The sequence below is a fragment of the Calonectris borealis genome, chromosome 3, assembly GCF_964195595.1.
Source record: "Calonectris borealis chromosome 3, bCalBor7.hap1.2, whole genome shotgun sequence".
NCBI lineage: Eukaryota > Metazoa > Chordata > Aves > Procellariiformes > Procellariidae > Calonectris > Calonectris borealis.
In genome coordinates, this window is record NC_134314.1 from 128,165,141 (window position 1) to 128,177,422 (window position 12,282).

Below are 12,282 nucleotides of genomic sequence, written 5' to 3' on the forward strand. Positions count from 1 at the left end.
CCCCCCCCGGCGGCAGCGGTGCCCGCACGGCACCCGGGCACAATCCATCAGGATTTCAGTCGTTTGCTGTTACATTCCCTGAGAGCACAGAGTCACCAAGAGATCCCAAAAAGCTGGGAACCCTCCCCAGGTGCTTTCCAAAGCCAGGGGCTTCAGGCACCGGGACCAGCCCTGCCTTTGGCAGGGTTTGGGGAGGGGACAGGAAAACTTCGGCTGTGACAAATCCTTCTGCACTTGTCACCTGGAGAACAAAACCCCGATGATCTCCTATTGCTTCCTCTTTCAATTCACAAGAGTTTTGTGCTGTCTTTGGGTTCACCACGTATCGTTTAGAAACCCAATGCAATTTATAAGAAAAAACCTTGGCTTGCTTTTCTGTTTACCGTTCCCAAGCATAATGAAAATGTTAAAATGCTAAGTCACTTGACACCTGCCACCCCAGTAATGCGCTTGCTTTACTTTTTTTGTAGGTACAAGAGTTAGTGAATATATTTAAAGCTCTTCAATTCACTTAAGTCGAGAAAGACATGCTGCATATTCAAGGAAATGCCACAGTTGTGACATGTTCCATATCCTCCGCTGTGTTAAGTCGTCTTCTACAGACAGTCACAGAATTTGTGCTGTTATGAATAAAATTATCTCTGATGTCCTTCAGAAAATAATGCAGGGCTTTTGACTGAATGCAGGAAGTTCAAGGAAAATATTCCAGGTGTCCAGGACATGAAGAACAAGTCATTGAACCTCTTTCACTGAGCTGTCATCTCTTCCTCCGGCTTGTGCACTGCACCCCCGGTTCCAGACAGCTTCTGCCTTAGTGAATAATGATTAACAGCACCGAAGCCTCTAGTCTGCTGAATGCCAGCCCCGAGCACCGGAGTGATGGGGGCTGCTGCTTAAAAAGATAAAATAATGCCTGTGGCCCAAATTCTCCTCTGGTACCACTGAAGCAAGTTGCCCAGGGGTTTGTAACGACGAAGAAACCATCTCTGTTTGTCACCCCGCTGCCCACGACAGCTAACATTTTGAGTGAAAATAGTGCTTTGGGTTGGCTCATTTCTTCTAAATCTTTTCAAGAGGCAGCCTGAGCTCCCTGGCCACAGGTGGGAGTCAGCTGCGTTGCAGTTTTACCCGATGTACTGTTCACCTTTAGTTTTGGTTTGATTTTAGTGCTGGCACAAAAGGAAGCACCCCGGGAACCAGAGATGGGGGAAGCCTCCCGAGGCTGGGAGCAAACCCCTGGGAAGAGGAGGGAGTGGGAGCGGGGTAGCGAGGGGAAGGCTGCCAGCTTGGCACGCCACGCTAATTACTGCTCAGTTGGTCAGGTAGCGCACATCGGGTGAGCAATTTGCCGTGGACTCGTGTAAGCCTGTTTCTCCGGAGGAGGAGAGACCACCCCACATAATGAGGTACCTACCCGGGGAGGCTGGGACGCGGTGGGAAGCAAACGGCCAGGCTCCCCGGGGACTATAGCCCCCGAGCTGCCAGCGTGGCCACCTGAACTGCAGGTACTGCAAGAGGGAGGAGGGCAATTGTGGGTAGTTGTGCTTCGGTCAGCAGCCCTGAGCCTGCAAACACCAGCACAAGCGGCTCCAGCAAGCCTGAGGTGACTCTGCAGAGGGCGAGGGAAGCGGTGCCTTTCCTTGGGTTTCTTGGGGTTTTGGGAGGGTTGTTTGGGTTTGGGATTTTCTTTAAAGGATCCTGATCCTGTTTATGATCTTGGTGACAGCCAGGAGGGTAGAGAAACCCCCCAAACAAGCACCTACATCCTCCCCGGGTGCCCCCACTAGGGATGCGCCGGATGAAACGGTGCCTCAAGGTCTTTAAGCTTGGACCAGCTTTATAATCAAGAAAAGCGACTCTTTCAAGTACATCTACACTGATGCCGACAGACTTCCCTCCACCCGCAGCTTCGGTTGAAGCCACCAGCAGCTCCAGCCTCCTGGAAGTCAGAGCAAGAGTGGCTGGAGAAATGGGAACCAAAGAGCCTGATTTTCAGACCTGGGCTTTAGAAACACCGAGCATTTCTTGCTACTGCCTGAAGCATCCCCTTTCCCAGAGAGCCTCTGCTTCATACACTTGAAATCATGTGCTTTCCTACCTGAGGTCACGAGTCCCACCGTGCTTCCAATTATTTAATGTGACTGCGTACTTCTGTCTTTTGTAAAAATCTGAGCAAAAGTAGCCGAAGCGAAAGTTGATCATTGTATTAATTTGGAATACGGATACATAGATGCTCTCTGAATAAAGATGGGGATATGGACTCATTTTTCCGTGCCTCACAATGTAATTTTTTCCTCTATTGTCAGCATCATTGTTGATCCTGAAATTATAGTGTCTGAGGAGTTATTCAACAGGAGATGTTCGACATGAAAAGAGAGTCTCAGAAAATAACTGGCACGAGAACGTTTAAATAAACCCAGAGATTACAGAGGCAAAATACAAAAATTACTCCAAGAAGCTCATTTGGTTTCATTCCACTACATTTGAGTGTTATCTGAGAGTGGGAGAAAAAAAATCCCAAATCGGTTAGGTACGATGAGAAAAAGCCCAGGCATCTCTCTACCTACATCACAGCCTATTAATTACCCTCAGATTGTAATGTGGGTCAGGTATTCAGCATTCAACTAAAGCACTAGTCAAAAGCTTTATCAGCTCGCCTGCATCTCTGCTCCGTGGAAGAGCTTGGCTTTTGTGGAGGACTAGGGTAGAATTGCTCTTGTACAGCTCAGAGTGGAGGGGGGGGTGTTCCCCCCTTTTTCAGTTAATCTCCTCATTTTTAAGGCCTGCCTGCTGATTTTCTTTGCACACTTGGCAGTCGAAGTAGGACATAATTCCCCGTCTCCCCCTACACCCCCAAATAGTTGCAGCAAACAGATTTGGTAAGCCCTGGCGATGAAGCCGGACTTGCCAATGCTGCTCTCCTCCCAGCAAAGGCCAGCAACCAGCACCTCCACACCCCCGGCAAGGAGCATTTCTAAGGTACCCAATTTTCCAAAGAACCCTTAAACCAGAGTCCCCAATCTGGCCAATTTCTACCCAACAGCAGTTTCGCTCCTCTCTGCCTCTCACTTGAATCAGGGTTTTTTGAGACTGCAGAATACCTTCCAGTCTGCCGTGGGGGAGGAAATCAGACGGCCGCTATTGGTGTGAATAGTATTTTGTGATAAGTAAATCTTTTAGGTTTACTTCCATTTATTTTTCTTAAACATCAGGCTTTTATCTTAAAAAGAATCAACGTTTCTCTGCCTTTGAAGAGCAGAACCCTCCTGATACTCATTACTTGACTCAGCTGTTCACTCAGGTCTTTCCTTTGATGAAAAACTTTGGTTTACAGACAGTATTTAGCATCCTGATTAGTACATAATGTGACCTACAATTGGAATAAATGGGGTATGTAGCACTATCTCATAAGCAAAAGAGTTTATTTAGTTGTACTAAGAGGGAAAAAAAAACCCAAAACCTTGAGAATCATTATCTAACATAACTGCTTACTTAAAAAAAAAACTGGAGGGGGGAAAACGACCAAAATGGGCACTTTCTCCTTCCCACCTTGCTTCAAAGAAAAGGAGGATCACATCACAACTTACCACCTGCCCCAGACCTGCCAGCCAGTGGCTTGTCCTACTTCTTCCTGGGCTTGAAGTCCCAGATACTCAAGTCTTAGGTGGGGGGGAAAAGTGCAAATCAATAAAGGCATCTCTACAGCTAGAGAAGTCAGAGTTACAGCAAGGAGAAGGACCAATCACTAGTTTTTTTAATTATTACTGTGGCAAGGCTATGATGAGCAATAGCTACAGCAATGCTATGGGTTTCAGTGTGTGTATAAACAACCACCACACAGCACCTTGGGCCTGAGCATCCAGAGGAAGCAGCACAAGTTCTCCACGCCACGCACAACTCCAGCAGCTCAATGTTTGCAATTCCCCTCCAAACGTGACCCCCTGGACCAGGCAGCAGCAGCCACGACGTCTCAGGCAGCGCAGCCCAGCAGGCAGGGAAACACTCGTGTCTTATTAGCCAGGTTTTAGCAGGAAAACAGACTCAGTGTAAGCCAACTTTGGTGCTAGAGCTCCCCGGGGTTGCTTTATGCCCACAAGAAAGCATTTAGGGGCTCTAGAAAAATATTTATCCATAAAGATCAAGAACATCAAACACTCTCCCCAGCACATGCCACCTACCTCCACAGGCACAGCCCCCACCTCACTGAGCCACCCTAGCTACTGGGACATCCTCGTGGAAGGGAGCAGCGAATATCTGGGATTACACATTAGCCAGAGCAGCCGCACCAAGGTCCCCGGTAATAGGAACGGTTACGAGACAGAAGGAAAAAGCAGTCGGTCACACTGTTAATGTGTAACGTTCGTGCCACCTTTACCTTGCCTTCTGCTTGCTTGCTTTCGGGTGTCAGCATCTGCCAGAAACCCCAGGGAGAGAGCAGCCCGAGCAGCAAAGCCTGAGCAAGCCCCCAGGCAGGGCTCATGAACCTCTCGGGGGGCGTGTGGGTGGGCAGAGGGAGGGGTGGGCAGCCTCGCTGGGCACCTGGCTGTGCCCTGCATGCAAGGAGGACCCTCTCCCTGAGGCCCTGATGAGGGGCCTTGATGAGAGAAACCTGGTGAAGTTTGCTCTCGCGAAAGGTCCCTCGGGTGCTCTTCTCAGGATGCAAACTCCTGCCGGGGCTGTCATAGACCTCGGAGCCCCCTCGCTCCCTCTTCCCCCTGTTTGCAGACCCTCCTGCTCCCCGTCCTCTCCCCAGGTCACCTTTCCTAGTGTCGGGCTTCAAGGTGCGGAGCTGTAGGGAACAGGGTTTGTCCGTCCCTCCCTCGGGGCAGCCCCCACAAGAGCTGCACTGTTCCACTGGGGACAGAGCTCGACTTTTCTTATCGCTAGGTTTGTATCCCGTTTCCATGGAAGCGAAAGAAACCGGGCAGTAAGCCCCCTCCCAGCCCAACTTTGAACAACCCTTGCAGTATTCTCTGTCACGCTGTCACTTTGGATGTGTCACGTTTTTCCCAGGGAAGTCCTTGAAGCACATGGCGCTGTTGACCTGCTCCGGCTGGGGTTTCGTCGCTGCACGCCAGTGTGCCGAGCGCTGGATGTGACCGGGAGGGTCGGCAGTCAGTGCTCCCACTGTCACTGAGGTTTTGCATAGCCCAGGTAACGTCATTAGTGATGGGCAAGTTCAGCTGAAAAGTGATGAAAACAGAACAAAAATGAGCTAGGCAGCACGTTATTTCAGCTCCCGATCTCCCAGAGTAGCCCTGTAGCCAGTGAGTCCCACCTCCATCAGCGTACTGGGGATGGTATTAGGTCAAATCCTCCCTGGGCACTTCCCGGGAAGCCACTGAAACGGGTGATGCCACCCCCATCTTACCATGCGCTCCTGCAATTTCTCCTTTGATGGCAGCCAGCACCGCAACCCGTGTCAGCAGCACCCCCACCGACAGCCTCCCTGATCCCTACTGACAGTGATGCCGCAGCCACGCTCCCATCCGCTCCTGCCGCGCCAGGGTCCGGGCGCCTGGAGATGGACGAGTGATTGATGGGGCGCCCGCGATACACCACGATGCGCTCCTTATCTGTGGCTTCCCAGTTGGTTCCCATGTCGCTCGCGGGGTTTACGGCATCAATGTCACTTTCTTTCCCTTGGATTTCTTTTTTTTAAACCTGCTTTGGTTCTCTCACACCTATTCACACACCCTGGTGAATCTGCTTCACCTTTAGGATTAGTAAAATCAGGCAAACTATTCTGGGCAAGACCCATCCTTCCCAACTGTCCATGGGAAAGAGGTGAGTTTGAACAGATGGGTACATGTTTTTCATGGCAGGTCCGCTGAGACCTAAATCTATCTAAAGCATCTTCCATAGGAATTCTTAGTCAAACGCCGCAATGGCAAGTGTCATCCAAAAACTTGGATGCACGTAGAAAGACCATGGTTAGCTATGGACAAAGAGAAGCGGATGGACAGGCTTTGTTAAGAGGGGAGAAGAAAACCAGTCTGGGTGGGAACATTATGGGCATCACCAGGAAAGCCTTCCCTCCCCCCCTTTTTGGGCTGACAGCTCCTCGTCGCTGTGGACATGGACCTTCACTTGAAAACACTAGGAAACTTCCCCGCTGTAAGTGCTACGAACAGCACTGGCTTTGCCAGGCGGGCGAGACCCCCAGGACAAGCCAGCAGCATCCCCAGGGAGTCCCCAGAGCTTGTGCAAAACTGCCGACATCACGCGACCCTCTCCTGCTCCCCACCAGCCCCCCAGCACACCGTCTCCCATGGCCAAGGGCTGATGTCTGAGCACAGACGTCGTGACGTGAGGCTGCTGTGTCCCCATCAGCCCCCCAGCACCAGTCTCTGTGCCCCACCAGCTCCCACCAACACTTGCTCCTGCTCCTCCCCATTGCAACCCCCAGGAAAAAATAACATAAAATAAGAAACCGAAGGATGGATGCCCACTCCCAAATCAAAGCTGGCTGAAAGGAGCAATTCACATCTACCTCTCCATAGGCTTCATCCTTCCCTCCCCTCCTCCAGCCAGCCAAGACACTATGAACAGGAGCCAGGGTGAACCCCCGTCCCGCAGAGCGGGCTCTGCTGCTGCCAGATTGCGCTGTGTGCTCAAACCCGCAGGGACAACCCACGGCCATCTGTTAATCCCAGGTGTGTACACGCCGTGGCTCTGCCGGCAGAGATAGTCTTCTCCTGCCTCCTCAAACACACCGGTCGCCTGACTCGGCATGCGTGGGGGTTGTTAAAGCAGCGTGTGGGTGTGCTCCCCCATCCCCTCTCCCGTCTGTCCTCCGTCACTGGCATCAAAGGCTTAGGTGGTAAACAGGATGTCTTTTTTATTCATTATAAAAAACAGGCTGAAACAAGGGACAACTCAGTCCAGACTTCACAGAAACTGTTCCTGCTCTTCACCAAAACTTGAGACGTCCTGACACACGGTGCCGTATGAGTACCTTTCCCGAGCTCTCAACCTCTCCAGGGGAGAAGGTCCTTCTGGCCATTTTGAATTCCTTCACGGTTGTGAAAGGAGTGGGCATGTGTGTATGAAAAGTTGAAATATGTTCCTTCAGGGAAATCTCAGGTTTATTTCACCCTACCTGATCAACCCTGAGCATCCCAAGCCCAGGCACCAACCCTTAGTGTTTCCCTTTGATTTGCAAGAAAGGATTTGTCCCAGGATTTAGGGAATGCTTGGGCTCACATCTGCCCCAGTTTGTGCAGCCAGCCCAGTTCTGGATCTGGTCTTAATTGGCACAGACACCCACACTCCCCGGGGACCACAGCCCGAAGCTCAGCTCCTGAGAAGGGGTCTTCCCCGGAGCCCATGGTTGCATGATGGCAGCCCACACGTCTTCAGGCCCCCTTGGCCATACCCAAGGCTTCCCCTCCCGTGCACCATCGGAGCAGCCTCTGGACAGGCCAAAGCAACACGGGCTGGCTCAGAAACGCTGGGAACGGGCCCGCAGTAGCACAAGCCCATCCTGCATGTCGTGCCAGTGCCATGCCCCGACTGCTTCACCCCAGCCTCCAGACATTGCTTCCCGGGGGCACTGGGGATCATGCACATGAATGCTGGAAGGGGGCTATTAACAGGGCCGAAGTAGCCTGAACTGGCTCAAAATCAGCACCAGCAGCAGCCGAGGGTTGTCACCTTACCCTTTGAGCAATGAGCAGGAGGACAGGCAGCTCCGCCACCCCCTGCAGCTGCAAGAGCCTGCTGAGAAGTTGGCTAAGCCTTGAAATGGGAAAAACCCTTTCCCCTCCTCTGGGGCACAGGGAGACTGGTAACTCACAGTCCCGACCAGAGCCAGGGGCACAAAGAGGTGCCGGTGGACTCTGCACAAGTTGAGGCTGTGACTGTAGATACTTGGAAATAACCCTCCTGTAATAAGGTGGAGCCCATCCCAACCTCTCCAAACTGGGGTCCAGACTGTCCACCTTGCACACCCACCTCTCCCAGAGACTCTGCGCAAGATATTTTAGGAGCGGGGTTTTCCACTCTCGCCTCTTCGAGGTGGGCAGTGTACTGGGTGCTGGGAGGGAGGGCGACGGGGATGGGTGGGGGAAGCAGACATCTGCTGTCCCACAGAGCTGCTGAAGGAGGAGGAGATGGGGAGGGCACCAGACCACGGCGGAGGGCTGAGCAGCAGCTTATCACTGGCTCAGCGTCATTTATTCTCTCCCTGGAGCTGGAAGGGATCCAGCAGCTCTTCCCAATGCATCCTCATGGTTTGAGAGCCCAGCCTTCTCAACAAAACCGTTACAATTATTGGGGCTGTTTAAGGAAGAGAGAACAAACTCACATAGACAAGGTATCCCGACCTCTGCTCTTCCACCTTTTTTCCTGAAGCAACATTTCCTGATAATCCTACAAAAAAATAAATATTTAAAAAGCCTCCCCCACCTGTGAAACATACCCTCCGATAAAACCTCCCGGCCTGTTTTTACTCACCAATAAAGACTTAATTTCCACAATTGAGCGAAACGAGGCCACGTGGGTTTGGTGTTGGAAATCTGCGTCGTCCACTTTACTCTCCTTCCCAGGCCTGACGATTTGGCTTTCAGCGGTTGTAGGGGACAGTGGGACACACGCATCAGGTGCCAAAAAGCCCTCCGGAAAGGTTTGCTTTCAGTAATGAATACAAAATGGTTTTATTAATAAAATAGTAACTGTTTGTTTTAGAATGCAGTCTGAGAGACAGCTTGTCACTCAGGGACATCTGCAGGGCCCGGACCCCTGCGGTCCGTCAGGCGCTGCTTTGCCGCCAGAACACCGTCAGTAGGCAGGTCCCGTGTCACCCAGCGTCGGGCTGGGGCTAAGAGCCGTACCTCGCCCGGAGGTTTGCTGTCAGTGCCCGGGCAGTGGCAGCAGCCTGGAGCCCAGGCTCGAGTCAGCCTCCTGAAGGCACAGTTGCTGCTCCTGTAGTATGGACCATCCTTCTCCTCTCCCCACCTCCAGCCCCATCTCCTCATCCAGCTACTCCCAGCCTCATTCTCCCTCCCTCCTCAGGTCCCAGTTTGCTCCCCTCTGACCCTCCCTCACCTGCCCCAAATCCAGCTGTGGCAGCCTTGCCTTTCTCCCACGCTCCTCCTCCAGCTGTGCAGTGCAGATGCCGGGGAGGCAGGATGCTGGGGAGGTGGTGGGACCCGCTCCCGCAGCCCGGGGCGCAGCAGGCTCTGCCGCAGGGGGACCTGCACGCGCGGTGCGGCCACAAGCTCGCACCTCTTATACAGGTCTATAACCAAATGCATAGGAGTGCAAGCTCAGACCCCTCTGCGCAGCTTTACCTGGGGATGTAGTAAGACACATCCTGGACATCCAGACTGAATTTCTTTTTAGGAAAGCTGAAGACTTTGCAGGTATGTGAATAAAGAGCTAACTACTTACATTTGTATTTTTATGTGGGCAACAGGATATTTTTTTCCCCTAATTTCCCTTGGCCAGCAATCTGGGCACTTATTTATCCAAACAAAACAAGCTTGGCAAAGTTATTAATTGCTCAGAACAAGATCTTTATTGATTAGTATAAGGATCAATCACTTTATCACCGGGGTATTTAGCTAAGAGATATCTGTCCTGGGCCCTGGGGAGTTTCACAGAGGAGTCCAAGGTCTCTCCAGTGCTTTTAAAAATAGGGCAGGTGGGAGAATTCAGATGAGGTGAGATCTCTCCTTTGGGAGGGAGATGGGCTACCAGGCTCTGGTGCCCAGAAAGCCCTTCTGGTCAGCTGTAACCTCTTCATATTTCTGTCTGTATTCGCAGGAGGTTGTGCCTTTTGCAGGAGCCCCTTGCAACCAGGTACCACTTTCCATCCCCAGCTTCAGGAAAGTCGGACAGCGCCACTCTCCCCCCCACCCCCAACTCCATCACGTTTTCTTCGCCTTCCCCTTAAAAAAACCCACATAAAGAAATAAAATTACCATTAAAAAAAAAAAAAGAAAACCAAAAGGGGCAGGGGCGGGGGGCTGCAGCTGGAGCCGTCTCTGGCAACCCAGCTCTAATCTCTCGCAAACCCCCGCTATCAAAGCTTGGATCAGCATATCTAATGTAAACGAGCTTTCACACATAAATAACGTGCCACATCTGGCTATTTGGTTTTTATAGCGTCTTAGCTACCGAGCGATTTATAGAGGGCGAGCTTGTTAAAGAGCAGCCCGGGCTGGGCCGGGGGAAGTTGCGGGCTGCCCCGAGGCGGAGCGGGCTGGGAGGTGTGAAGAAGTGAGCGGGGAGCGGTGGGCGAGGGGGGATTTGGGCAGCGCCGGGGGGGGCCGGAGTCCCCGCGCCGGCAGAAAGCGGCTTCTCCGCATCTTTGGGAAAGGGGGGCCGGGGGGAGGGCTCTGCCCCCCGGGGGAAGAGGGGCCGGCTCAGCGGCAGGGCCGGGGCAGGCTTAAAAGAGCCATCCAGGAACCGGCGTGTTTGCGCTTATAACCAATTTATTACCGCTGAACATATGGCCGGTATTTCGCCTGGCGTCACCCACCGGGGAGGAAAGCAAACAGACCGCGCGATGTAAAGCCGGAGGAAGGAGCGGCCGCCCTGCAGACGGCGGAGACAATGCGAGAGGCGCGGAGCCTCCGCCGCGCTCAGCCCCCGCCCGCCTAGGGACCCCCGGGCCAGGTGAGTCCCGCCGCGGTGGGCAGGGGGGCGGCGGTGGCAGCGGGGGGGGAAAGGGAAAAAACCCGGGGAGAGCCGGAGCAGCAGGTGGGAAGGGGCTTGCGCGGGGGGGGTCCCGTGGGGGACGCGGGTCGAGCGGCGGCGCAGGTAGAAGTTGCTGCTGAGCGGGGAGGGGGGGGCGCGTCCCCCTGCCCCGACGGCGGGGCTCCGCCGCCCCGGCCCGCCCACGCCCCCGGCCCCGGGTGAGCGCCCGGCCGCCCCCCGTGCGCGGTGGGGTCGGGGGGAAGCGCGGCCCCCCCCGGGGCGCTCCGCCCGCCTGGCCCGGGGCGGAGGGAGCCGGGGGCGCTCCCCCCCCCTTGCCCCGCCGGCGGGACACTTCTCGGCTGCGACGGCAGAGTACGCCAGAGGACCGGGAATGGCCCCGGCCCCCCGGGCCCGCCGCGCCGCTCCCTCCTCCTAGGCTCCTTCTCGGGCCGGGTCCCCCCGGGTGGACCCTTCCCGAAAAGAGCCTGACCCCCCCACACCCCCCCTGCGCATAGCGTGCGGGCACCGGAGTCTTCCTCGGAGGCTTAACGTGGACACCCACTCGCGACACGCACCCACCAGCTACCTGCGCGCACGGCCGGGCTCCCCGCTAAGCCCTCCATGTTGTGCGAGAAGTAAATTCAGATAAGAAAGTGCTCTCGGCCCTAAATCCCCCGCGTTCCCGTCGCCCCCGGCCAAACGGGTCTGGTTTTCCTTCCCTAGGAAGAAACATTTCTGACAAAGCTTAATCGCATCGGGACACGTTTAATCATTAGAGATTCGGGAACGAATACAGCCGGGGGGCTCGCTGGGGGGGTCGAAACGTTTGCCCGGCAAATAAAAGAGTTTATAATAGACTGGAAGGGGAAGGGAGGCCCCGGGCCGGGCTTACAGCTTTCGCCCGGGGAGTGGGGGGGAAATTAAATAAGACAAACAAATAGGTGGGTCGGGGGGCTGCGGGATGCGGGGGGCTGCGAGCTCCCGGCTTTGTGCTCGCACGCATGGCCGTAACAAACTGCCTCCGCCACTATTGGCAATATTTTCAAAGATCTCATTAAAGTGCATTTATCAAAGCCCTAACATGTGCCCTCCGGCTCTGACATAACCCCGCTAGCCCCCAGGGAGGAGGGGGAAAATCCCAATTTCTATTACAATTCACCACCTCGGGAGGTTGGTTGGAGGGCAGGCTTGATCTAGATCTACAAATTTATAAGTAATATCGGTGAATTGGAAGGATTTCTCCGTCTTTGAAGCTTCGGGGGGAAGGAGATAGAGTAATCGTGAGAATAGGAAAGCTCATTTAGATTCCTATGTCCTGGAGAAGATTTAATTGTCTCCGGGAGAAAGGCAGGCCGGCGCCGGGATTTTGGGGGGTGGCAGGGGCTTTCTCTTGAGTCTCGATTGGGAAGGCTGGTGCCGGCTTCGTTTCCGTGTGCGGGGGAATCTTCCCCCTTCCCCCCCTCCCTTTTTTTTTTTCTTTTCCCCCAAAAACATCCTTAACGCCTTTGTTAATGCCATTTTTCCAGCCGTGAACACAGAAGGGAATTTCACCCCGCAGAAACTCCGAGCCCCGCACGTTACAATTAAGTTCTTGAAAGCGACGGAGGATTCAGAGGGCTCTGGTTCCCCCTGATTTCA